Source organism: Vulpes vulpes, chromosome 15 (assembly GCF_048418805.1).
Source record: "Vulpes vulpes isolate BD-2025 chromosome 15, VulVul3, whole genome shotgun sequence".
NCBI classification, from domain to species: domain Eukaryota; kingdom Metazoa; phylum Chordata; class Mammalia; order Carnivora; family Canidae; genus Vulpes; species Vulpes vulpes.
In genome coordinates, this window is record NC_132794.1 from 63,063,737 (window position 1) to 63,076,077 (window position 12,341).

Consider the following 12,341-nt stretch of genomic DNA (forward strand, 5'->3'; position numbering starts at 1 on the left):
GGACTTTAGACATTTATGCCTTTGTGGGCCCCTTCACTTGCAGAATTTTTAAAAATAAATCATGTTTTATGATTGTACTGGTAGCAGGCTGATTATAGATTACATACATATTTTTCTGTTTTGTTTTGGTTTTGTTTTTAAAATTTACTTATTTGAAAGAGAGCAGGGGGTAGGGGTAGAGGGAGAAGCAGGCTCCCCACTGAGCAGTGCAGGACTCGATCCCAGGACCCTGAGATCATGACCTAAGCCAAAGGCAGATGCTTAACTGACTGAGACATCACTGAGACACCAGTGGTTCATATGATGTTTTTTTAATATGATGCTAGAGAACGTTAAAACATTTTCATGGGTTCTAGACATCATGCTCAATGAATAAATAGGCCCTGCCTCCTACTTCCTCCCTCTAGCATGCCCCTCTGGTGTCCAAGCACCCAGTTACAATGCAGCCTCTTCCTGTGGCTCTCAACTGCCTGCCCATAGGTTCTCAGATAATAGGTGGAAGGGCAGACTGAGTCCAGGAATAAAGGGATGGAGACTGAGAGAGCCTTGAGAGTGCTAGAGGTTGTGAGGGATACTCCGGAGGCCAGTCCTACAGCCATGGGAATCATACACATCTTGATCCTTCCCTCTCCATCACAAACACTAAGTAAGAAAGGGGGCTTCTCGACCCGAGAAGGAAGCAGGGAAGTCTTAGGGCTTAGACACCATAAGCTCCAGAGATGCTATAGTATGTTATTAACATGTAATTCTAGTGTATTGTCTTACAGTTTGCAAAGCGTGTTCACATTCAGTATCCTGTTAAGACTCTCAGAACAGCTGGACAAGTAGATTATTATACTCATTTAAAGATGAGGAAACTGAGGCTCAGAGGCCTAAATGATTTGCTCCAAGTTCCAGAGTGAAAGAGTGGCAGAAGTGGAATGCAAATCCCATGTAGTAGAGTGACCACTGCTGTTTTATTCACTACTGTCCTAGTGCCTAGAACATGGTGGCTGCTCAAGAAATATTAATTGGATGAATGAAAGAATGGATTATGGAATCAGACTCCCTAGGTTCAAATCCTGGCTCCTCAGAATTTTAGTTTCTAATACAGTAGCCAGATTACTTCGTTTTAGTTTACTTATCTATTAAGTAGGTATAATAATAGTGAGATAACCAATGTAAAGCTTGTAGAATAATTCCATGCTGTGGTATATATTCAATAAATATGAACTGGTGCTGCTATAGCAGCAGCCATTTTTAGGAATGTTATTACAATATATTGTAGTTTGAAAATATGGAGTAAGGAAATCAGAATTTGGTTAGAAACTCCTCTCTTACACTCTATAATGTATTAATTCTTGGTCACATGTATCTTCTGGAGCTTTAGAATGGAATCAAATATAAGTTGTTATCAACTTAAAATAGACTGTTCCAGATAATTTGTTATGTGTAAGCCTCATGGTAACCACAAAGAAAAAAACCTAGAGTGAAAACACAAATGATAAAAAGAATATTTCTTACTAAATGATATAGAGTGGCTGAATGGATTAAAAACAAAAAACGAAAACAAGACCCATCCATATGCTGCCTATAAGTGACTCACTTTAGAAGTAGGAACACACAGAGATGGAAAGTGAAGGATGGAAAAAGATATTGCATGCAAGTGGAAACCAAGAGAAAGCTAGAGTAGACATACTCATGTCAGACAAAATAGACAGTAAAACAAAAACTTTGATATTAGACAAGGATGGATGTTACATAATAATAAAAAGGTCAATCCAACAAAATGATATAATATTTATAAATATTTATGCACCCAATTTTGGAGCACCTAAATATATAAAGCAAATATTTTTTTGAAGCAAATATTAACAGACTTTAAGGGAGAAATAGACACAAATACAATAACAGGCAATTTTAATACCCCACTTTCACCAATGGATATATCATCTAGACAGAAAATCAATAATGAAACTTTGGCCTTAAACAACACATTCTACCAGATGTAGTTAAAAGATAGACACAGACCATTCCAACCAAAAGCAATGAATATACATTCTTCTCAAGGGCATATGGAAGATTTTCCAGGATAGATCATATAGTAGGCCACAAAATAAGTCTTAAATTTAGGAGGTTTGAAATCATGTCAAGCATCTTCTGATCCCAATGGTATGAAACTAGAAATTAATTACATGAAGAAAACTGGAAAATGCACAATTATGTGAAGATTAAACAACATATTAACAACCAGTGGGCCAAAGAAGAAATCAAAACAGAAATCAAAAAATACCTGAGGTAAATGAAAATGGAAATAGACCAAAAGTTGTGGGATGCAACAAAAGCAATTCTAAAAGGAATGTTTATAGCCTAAAATGTATACATGAATGAAAAGAAACTTGAAGAGCCAAAACAAATGAAAAAAGGAACAAAGTGGGAGGACTTACACTATCTAATTTCAGCCCTTTCCATAAAAGCCATGGACGGTATGCTATTAACATAAGGAGGGGCAAATAGATTAATGAAACAAAATAGAAAATACAGACTTTGATCCACATTCATGCAGAAAATTGATTTTCAATAAAGGAACCCGTGTAATCCTACAGAGAAAGGACACAGGTTTCAAAAAATAGTAATGAATAACTAGAAAAGAGGAAAACTTGACTCCTACCTCATAGTAACATAATACACAAAAATTAATTCAAGACGTATCATTGGCTTCAGCATAAAAGCTAAAACTATAAAGCTTCTGGAGAAAAACATGGGAAGATATATTTACAACTAGGATTGGGAAAGATCTAGTAAAAGGATATAAAACAATAAAAATATATTAATTGGACTTCTGCAAAATTTAAAACCTCCACCCATTAAAAGACATCATTAAGAAAATGAATGTGCAGGGCACCTGGGTGGCTCAGTTAGTTAAATGTCTGCCTTTGGCTCAGGTCATGATACCAGAGTCCTGGGATCGAACCCTGCGTCGGGCTCCCTGCTGAGCTCCCTGCTCCTCTTGCTTGTTCTCTCTCTCTCTCTCTCTCTCTCTCTCAAATAAATAAAAGTCTTTAAAAAAAAAAGAAAAGGAAATGAATGTGCATGCCACAGACTGGGAAAAATATATTTGTAACACCTATTAACTAACAGAATATCTAAATATCTTCAACTCAATAAAGAAGACAAACAGATCAATTTTTTAAACAAGCCAAGGACTTAAGTAGACACTTTATTAAGGAATATATATGAATGGCCAATAAGAATATCAGTGAAGTTCAAATTAAAACCACTATATAATGTTACAGGCACTAGAATGGTTAATTCCAAAATGCACTGGACAACAGTAAATAACAGTAGCTGAACTCATATATTATCAGGGGAAGTGCAAAGTGGTACTACCTTATAAAAGTGTTTTTTGTTAAGTTAAACACATATATATCCCATAACTGCATTTCACTCTAGTATTTACCCAAGTGAAACAGAAAATATGTTCACCAAAATACCTTGTATAAGAATGTTAAGAATGTTCATAGCATCTTTGTTCATTATAGCCCTAATCTGGGAAAAATCCAAATGTCCATCAACAGGAAAATGGATATATAATTTGTGCTATATTCTTACAATGAAACATTAATCAGCAATAAAAAATATCAGGCTATTAATACATGCTACATCTTGGATAAATCTTTAAAACATGCAGAGTAAAAAAAATCAGACATAAAAAATACATTTGCTTCCATTTTTATAGAGCTTAAGGACAGGAAAAAGAAATCAGAGTAGTAGCGGCTCAGAGGTGGAGAGCAATATTGGTTGTAAAAGTGCTAGAGGAAGTTTCCTGAAAATACAGAAGTTTTAAATTTTTTGATTGGGTGAGAGGTCAAAACTCATCAAACCTTACACTTAAAAATCTGTGTAGTTAACTGTGTGTAAATAATACAAGAAATCTTCAAAAATATTAACAACTGATTTATCATTAGAAACTATAGAGGCCATAAATCAGTGGGATAGTAAATTCAAGGTAATAAAAGAAAAAGACAGTCAACCAAGAATTCTATGTCCAGCAACTATTTTTAGAATGAAGGAAAAGTAAAGACTAACCCAGATAAATAAAAACTGAGAGAGTTTGCCACTAGAAGATCTGCACTACTTGAAATGCTAAAGGAAATCTTTCAGGGTGAAATTAAAGAACATTAGACAGTAACCAAATCGACATGAAGAAATAGACTGGTAAAGGTGACAATGTAGGTAAATATAAAAGGCAGTATACATGTGTTATTGTTTGTAAATTTTTTCCCTGTGATCTATTTTATTTTATTCTTTTAAATATTAATCCATTTTTTTAGAGAGAGAGAGAGAGAGAGAGAGAGAGCACAGGCAGGGGGAGGGCAGAAGGAGAGAGAGACTCTCCAGTAGACTCTTCACTGATCAGGGACCTCAATGTGGGGCTCGATCTTACAATCCTGAGATCATGACCTGAGCCAAAATCAAGAGTTGGCCACTTAACCGACTGAGCCACCCAGATGCCCCTCCCATTGTCTATTTTAAAACATAACTGTGTAACATAATAGTTACAAGGCTCTGTTGACAGCTTTATAATGTATAAGTATGTAATCTGTATGATGATAGTAGAATGAAATGGGAAGGGAACGAAGCTATATAGGAGCTGTTTTTTACAATACTGAAAGTCAAGTGGGTATTTATCAGAAGTAGGTTGTTACAAATTAATAAATCTATTATAATTTCGAAGGCAAACACTAAGAAAATAACTCAAAAAATAGTAAAAGAAACGAGATAATTAAATGGTGAACTAGAAAATATGTTTAACACATAAGAAGGCAGCAATGGAGGAATAAAATAACATAAATGACATTAGACATATAGAAAACAAATAACAAAATAGCAGATGTAAATTCTACCTTATTAGTAATTACACTAGTGTGAATAGAGTGAGTACACTAAATGTAAATGGAGCGAGTGAGATGTGAGAAGATGAAGATTGGCAGAATGAATTAGAAAACATCATCCAGTCATATACTGTCTACCAAAGGCACACTTTAGATTGAAAGCCAAAGATAGGTTGAAAGTAAAACAATGGAAAAAGATACACACCACGCTAACAGTAATCAAGAGAATGTCTATACTAATATCAGAAAATAGGTTTTAATTTAAAAGTGTTACTAGAGATAGAACATTTAAAAATGATAAAAGTTTCCATCTATCAAGAAGACATAAGAAGTATAAACATACATGGTCTTAAATATAGAGCTCCAAAATACATGAAGCAAACACTTAGGGAATTGAAGAGAGAAATAGACAATTCAACAATAATTGTTGCATATACCAATACCTCACATTTAATAATGGGAGGAACAACTAGACAGATCAACATGGAAATAAAAATCTGGAACAACACTATAAACCAGATAGACCTAACAGATATTTATCTATAGACACTCCTTCAAACAACAGAATATGTATTCTCCTCAAGTGCACATGAAACATTCTTCAGGACAGACCATAGGTAAGCCAGTAAGTTGCAATAAATTTAAGGGATTGAAGTCACACAAAATATGTTCTCTGACCATAATAAAATGAAATTAAACATCAATAACTAGGAAATTTGAGAAACTCACTAATACATGTAAATTAAACAGCACACTATTTTTTTTTAAACAGCACACTATTAAATAATCAACGGGTCAAAGAAGAAATCATAAAGGAAATTAGAAAATACATTGAGGTGAATGAAAATGAAAACACAACATTTGGAAATTTACGGGATGCAGTGAAAGCAGTGCTCAGAGGAAGACTTATAGCTATAAATGTGTACATTAAAAGAGAAAGATCTGGGATGCCTGGGTGGCTCAGCAGTTAAAGCACCTTCCTTCGGCTCAGGGTGTGATCCTGGAGTCCTGGGATTGAGTTCCATATCGGGCTCCCTGCATAGAGCCTGCTTCTCCCCTGCCTGTGTCTCTGCCTCTCTCTCTCTCTCTCTCTCTCTCTCTCTCTCTGAGTCTCTCATGAATAAATAAAATCTTAAAAAAAAGAGAGAGAGAAATCTCCAATCAACAACCTAATCTTCTACCTTAAGACACTGAAAAAGAAAATCAAGCTGAACTCAGAGCAATGTTAACTACATCGGAATAAAAAAAAAAAATCCTAAGAGTAAGCAAAAGGAATGAAATAATAAGGGTTAGAGTAAAAATTAATGAAATAGGAAATAGAAAAATACTAGAGAAAATTAACAAAATAAATCAGTCAGAGAAAGACAAATATCATATGATTTCACCCATATGTGGAAGTTAACAAACAAAACAGATAAGTATAGCAGAAGGGAAGGAAAAATCAAATAAGATAAAAACAGAGAGGGGCAAACCATAAGAGATTCTATAGTTAACAGAACAAACGAGGTTACTGGAGTGGGGTGGGTGGGGGTCTGGGCTAAATGAGTGATAGGCATTAAGGAGGGCACCTGTTGGGATGAGCATTGGGTGTTATATGTAAGTGATGAATCCCTAAAGTCTGCTCCTGAAACCAATACTATACCTTATGTTAACTAACATAAATTTAAGTTAAAAAATTTTAAAGGAATGAAGTACTGATACATGCTACAACGTGGATAAATCTTGAAGACAGTTTGCTAAGTGAGAGAAACCAGACACAAAAGGCCACGTATAGTATGGTTCTTTGTATACAAAATGTTCAGAACAGGCAAATCTACAGAGTCAGGCAGTAGATTTTCAGTCCCTGGTTGCCATGGTCCACAGGAAGAGGAATTGGGGAGTGACTGCTGGTAGTTACCAGACTCCTTTTGGAAGGCGCTGAAGATCTTCTGGGATTTGATGCACAACTCTGTGAATAGTCTAAAACCACTGAATCATACACCTTAATAGTGAACTTTATAGCATGCAAGTCATTTCTCAAATAAAAAGAATGTTAAGACCATTTAGATTATTTTATTTGTATTTATTTTTTTAATTTTTTTAGTAAGCTCTACACCCAACATGAGACCTGAAATCACAACCCCAAGATCAAGAGTCACATATTCTATGGACTGAGCCAGCCAGGCACCCCTGCCATGACCATTTAAGAACAACTTGGGAGCATTTAGTTTTAATAGATATTTGTGTGCCTATGACCCACAGTCTCATTCCTGTGCATATACCTCTGATAATCAGATTAATAGGGACATATGCATGGGGATGTTGACTGTGTTTTTGACAGCAGGATGTCAAATAACCTAAATAATTCCTTGAAATAATCTAAAAGTGTACGACTAGGGAAATAGATAAATGAAATGTGGTGGATGTATGTTATCAACCACCATGCAGCAGTTTGCAGCAATGAGCCAGATGGACATCTCACACTCTAAATAAATCATAGAAATAGTGTTGAGTTCAAAAATAAAAAGTAAAAAACAGAACAAGACCCATAGCAAGTGCCATTTATGTCAACTAAAAATACATAAATACAATATATTCTTCAATGATGCACGCAAATGCAAGAATATAGCATCTTAGAATGGCTGCCAGTGGCAAGAGTGAGAACTGGGAATAAAGACTCAGGATGAAGGAGGAAAATAATAAAATAAAATAGAAGCAGAGCCAAGGACATGCAAATGTTGACGATGTGCCATGAATGAGAAGCATAAATAACTCAACTCTCTGCCCTTGAGGTCTAAGGAGAGAAAGAGAAGAGGAGGACAAGAAGGAAGGATGAAGTTGGGAGAGGAGGGCAGAGAGAAGCTAGCTCAGATACACTCCAAAATACTAAGAGATGTTATCTCTGGGAGGTGACATCATTTCTCTACTCTTAAAAAAAAAAAAAAAAGGAAGGGAGTATTTTTTTTTTCTTTTATAAGGTTAAGAAATGGTAAAAGTCTTAGATGGCTTTTGAGTGACATTGAAGGGCAACTTGATGCTACAAACAGCCAAAGGATTATAACCAGTACCATTCCCTTACGTCGTTAAAATGGATTAAAAATGACTGCCCTGTGAAGTGTAACCCATCACTGCCTCTCTCCACTCTTATCAGCTCTATTCTAACATAAAATTGACATTTTGAGCACTCAGAGAGTCACCAGTGACCTGGATCGTACTCAGCGGTAGTCAAACATTGTCATCCTGTGGAAAGAAAGGCATTCGATAGGTTTATGTCTAGTCTTACAATAAGGCCATGTTTCAAACGTCTCAGAAGTCGCTGAGAGGGGGCTCTCCAGGACTTAATTCAAAACCTGCTGGCAGAACTGGATGGGATAAACAAGTGTCAGGAATGGCAGAAATTCTCTTGGAGCACATCTTAGTAGCTCGCTTAGCTCTCTGCTGGGGTCCACCGATCACTACTCCCAGATTCAACTCAGATCGAAGATCCGATTCCATCAGTTTTAGGGGGGTCCAGATAAGGAACCCTGGATTTTGTGCTTTCTAGTATCTCACTATGTCAGCTTCGTGCCCAGTTCTATGACTTGGTACCCAGGTCCCTGCTACTACAATTCTATTTCATTTCTCCCTCTGGTACTCCAGTTCCCCTTGCTTCTCCAAGTCCTGCTCCCTAACCCTAGGTCTCATGACTTCTTAGTGCTGGCTGGCTTTCTACCCCACCCTCGCAGAGCTGAATAACTTCCAGGTCTGTTTCAACCCACTCCTGGGTTCACAGACCTATTACAGGATGACAGACCTATACAAAAGATGGCAGGAGCAAGTGTGGCCCCAATGGGTCTCTGTCTGATGGAGGTTGGAGCCCCAAGTGAGTTGAGCCATGTGAAACATGCTAGGAACACAAAAGGTATGAGTTGGGCATAGGGGTAAGGGACACACTTTAATTAGTGTTTTGAGCAGGAAGAGAAAAGGGATAGGCCCACAGCTTCGGGCAGATGGTTAATGTTAACACATGGCAGATAGAAGCACTATTTTTACTTTTGCTATATTCTTCAACACGGTACCATAAAACTAGGGATAGGCATATATTATTCAAATTTTCAGAAAAGTGAAAAATAAAAGAGGTCAATTTTAGAAACTACAGATTGAGTAACAACTTACTGTTACAATAATAAAACGGTAACAATAATGAAACCCAACATGTATTGAGGCATTACAAGAAGAGCATGGTACTAACAGTTTTCCATAGAGTATCTCATTTTAATCATCACATCAGCCCGCTAAAGAACATGTTATTATTCTCATTTTACAGATGAGACTGAGGCTCGGAGAAGCTGAAAAACTTGGCTTAGTTCACCATTAAAAATAGCCAGGCTTTCAGCCCAGGTGTGTTTAACACTAAACCTGTGCTGTCCAAATTCTAAAACAAATTGTTTCTGACTGTGTAGAAAATAAAGCGGTGTTTGTTAGGAGCCTACATGACTTGATTAACAGCCAATCATGGCAGACTAAATTTGAACCATTTTATTGGAAAATTATACCCACAAAGTTCAAGGGAGGCAAATGCTCTGCTTTGTCATTATGAAGAAGAAGAAAAGCAGCGTGGTGAACAACAGACCAAACAGACTTGTAGCTGGAATGATCGTTTCCTAAAAGTGCTGCTTAGTCAGTAAAACAAACCTACTCACGAGGAGGTTTACAGGGCCCTGCTGAAGGACTCCGAATTTGCCTGGTCCCATTTAACAATCTTATCACAATTATTTGAATAAGATATGTATGGTATGTTTGTCAAATTGCAGAGGACACAATTATTGTCTTAGATAACAGTGCAAAAATTTTTTCCCAAAAATCACATTGAGCTGGAATGATGAGTCACAATAGACAAGATGAAAATTATCGAGGAAAAAGATATAAAATCTTTTATTTAGGTCGCTAACACCTTTTAGGACTACCTTAGAGAGAAGCAGCCAAACAGCCTTCTTGTGACGAATGCTAGAGATGTATAGTTAGCTACATATTCAATCTGATGATTTGATTGTTAAATGTAAAATAAGTCCAGGACAGTGTTAATAGTGTCAGGTTAAACAGACACTATTCCTTCTACCCTCGGCATTGGACAAGCAATTTGGGTTCTGGAAATATTTTTTGAATGGGTTGTTTCAGTTATCTGTTGGCGTAAAAGAAACCACTCAAACGTAGTAGCTTAATAAATGTTATCCTTATCTCTCAGGATTCTGTGTGTTGATTGGTCTCAGTCCTGTGGTTCTTCTCTTAATTTTTTTGCTCAGTCACTCTTGCAGTTGCAGTCAGTTGGCAGCTGGGGCTGAAGTACTCTGGAGGCCGTTGGGCAGGAACATTCAAGATGGCCTCATCACTTCCAGAGCTGACTCCTCTGTTCTCCACGCGGCATCTTATCCTCCTGGGCCTTTCCTCTCCAGCAGGGCAGCCAGACTTCTTAACACGTTGGCTAGCTTCCGAGAGCACAGAGACGCTAGGTGTCAGGCTTTCTCAAGGCTTAGGACCAAAACTGTGGCACAGTCACTTCTGCACATCCAATGTAGGTCAAAGGACAGCCAAAATTCAAGATGAGAGGGACCACACAAGAACTTAAATACCAGGAGGCGTCATTTACTGGAGGCCATCATTGGAGTCCACTGGAGGAGGACAGTGAGGTTTGTAAGGAATTTTATTTTAAAATTTATATATAATGTGAGAGACAAATGCATTTGGGGATTTTAGCACAGACATGATGTTTTATAAGTCCACAAGAGTTGTTTCCAAATTTTGGGAGGACTGCGTACAGAAGATGGCTTAAATATCCTGTATAGCTCCAGGGAACGGGATTAGAACTGCAGGTAGGTTTCAACTCAACTGCTAAGTATCCAGTCATCAGGGGAATGGAGAGAAGCTTCTGTTGAAGCAGGAAGTCACACTAGAGAGCCTCCAAGGCCCGCTTCAGCCTCAAACGCTAAGCTGCTAATTACAGGCCTCCTCCTGTTCATTATTTCTTGGTATATTAGTTCTAGCTCCTTGGACAGATTTTAAATTGAAGAAGCTGGACAAGAATTAAATAAATAAAAATATATCTGGACTAGCTTCTAGCATTAACTCTACCAGCAGTCAGCTGCTGTATGACTTTGGGTAAATCGGTTAATGTCTCTGGGCCTCAATTTCTCCAACTAGAAAAGGAGGGGTTTGGGTTGTAACTTCCCTCCTAGGGCAAAGTGAGGATGATAAACAGCAACATGGGTTGAGTTACTTTAAGAATGCAGTAGGAATGAAAGTAGATAAAGTACTTGAGATAGTGAGTGGCCTATTGTCTTAATAGGGCTTAATAAATATTAGCTCTTGTTAGCTCCATCATGATGATGGTGATGATGATGGTGGTGATGATTCTATGATTTCCACATATACAATAAAATCTTGAATTATGTTAGACCTTCACTCCTTTTGCTCTGCTGAGCAGCGATCGGGAAGTGACTCATAATTACTGGTCTAAGTGTTCTCACCAGGTAACCGGGTGCCCACCACACCCTTGTAAAGGGCAAACCCTTGGTAAATAATAGCATTCAATCTGAAATGGTTTGGGCAACAAATGTGTTCTCTTGCTCCATGTCAGCAGAGGGAGCCAAAGAAAAGGAACAAACCCTTTCTTAGATGAGGTGCCAACAGCAAGACATATCAGGGGTTTTTAGAGAAGGGGCTTTATTCACCCTCCCCACCCTCATTTTATAGATTGTGAAACAGGCCAGTGAAGGAGAGGGGACTTGCTAAGGTTACCAAGTAAGGTTCTCAGACAAGCAAGTCCTGGTTCCTGGGTCTTTGATTCGCAGTCCTCCTCAGGCTACCATATTGCTTTCTTGCTCTTCAAGGAAATCAGCTACTAACTACAGCTTCAGTGTTCTCATTTGCCTGACTTATCTGACAGCATAGCCTTTGGGTTCAAATCCTGGCTCTGCTCTATACTAACTGTGTGACCATGAGCAAGTTACACAGCCTCTCCAGGATTCAGAATTATATATATATTTTTAAGTGGTTGTGTATTGCAAAAGGTTTGGGGGAGGAGCAAATGAAATAATGTAATAAAATGTCTTGTAAGGCATTTCATGCCTTGAATGTGTGAGGTGCCTTAATGGATATAAACACCATTTTTGTCAAAAGAATTTTATCTAATTGAATTGAAAATGGATAATATAGGTCCCAGATTCAGATGCTTCCAGGAGCTAGCCATTTAAATAAATCTGTCTGGGTATACAACAACAGGGACTTCTAGGGACTGTTGTCCTAGCCAAACCACAGAGTTCATGGCCATGGGAGACAACCTTCACCAGGAGGAAATTCAAGCCCACTGTTGTCAGATCTTCTGACATGTTGAGAGAAACTGAAAACCTGGATTTTTATGTGCAAATTTCTCATTTTCAAAAATATTGTACAGGCCAAATAAAATCCAGGCCAGCAGCTTGTTAATTTAAAGTTAATTTTAGAGCGCCATAT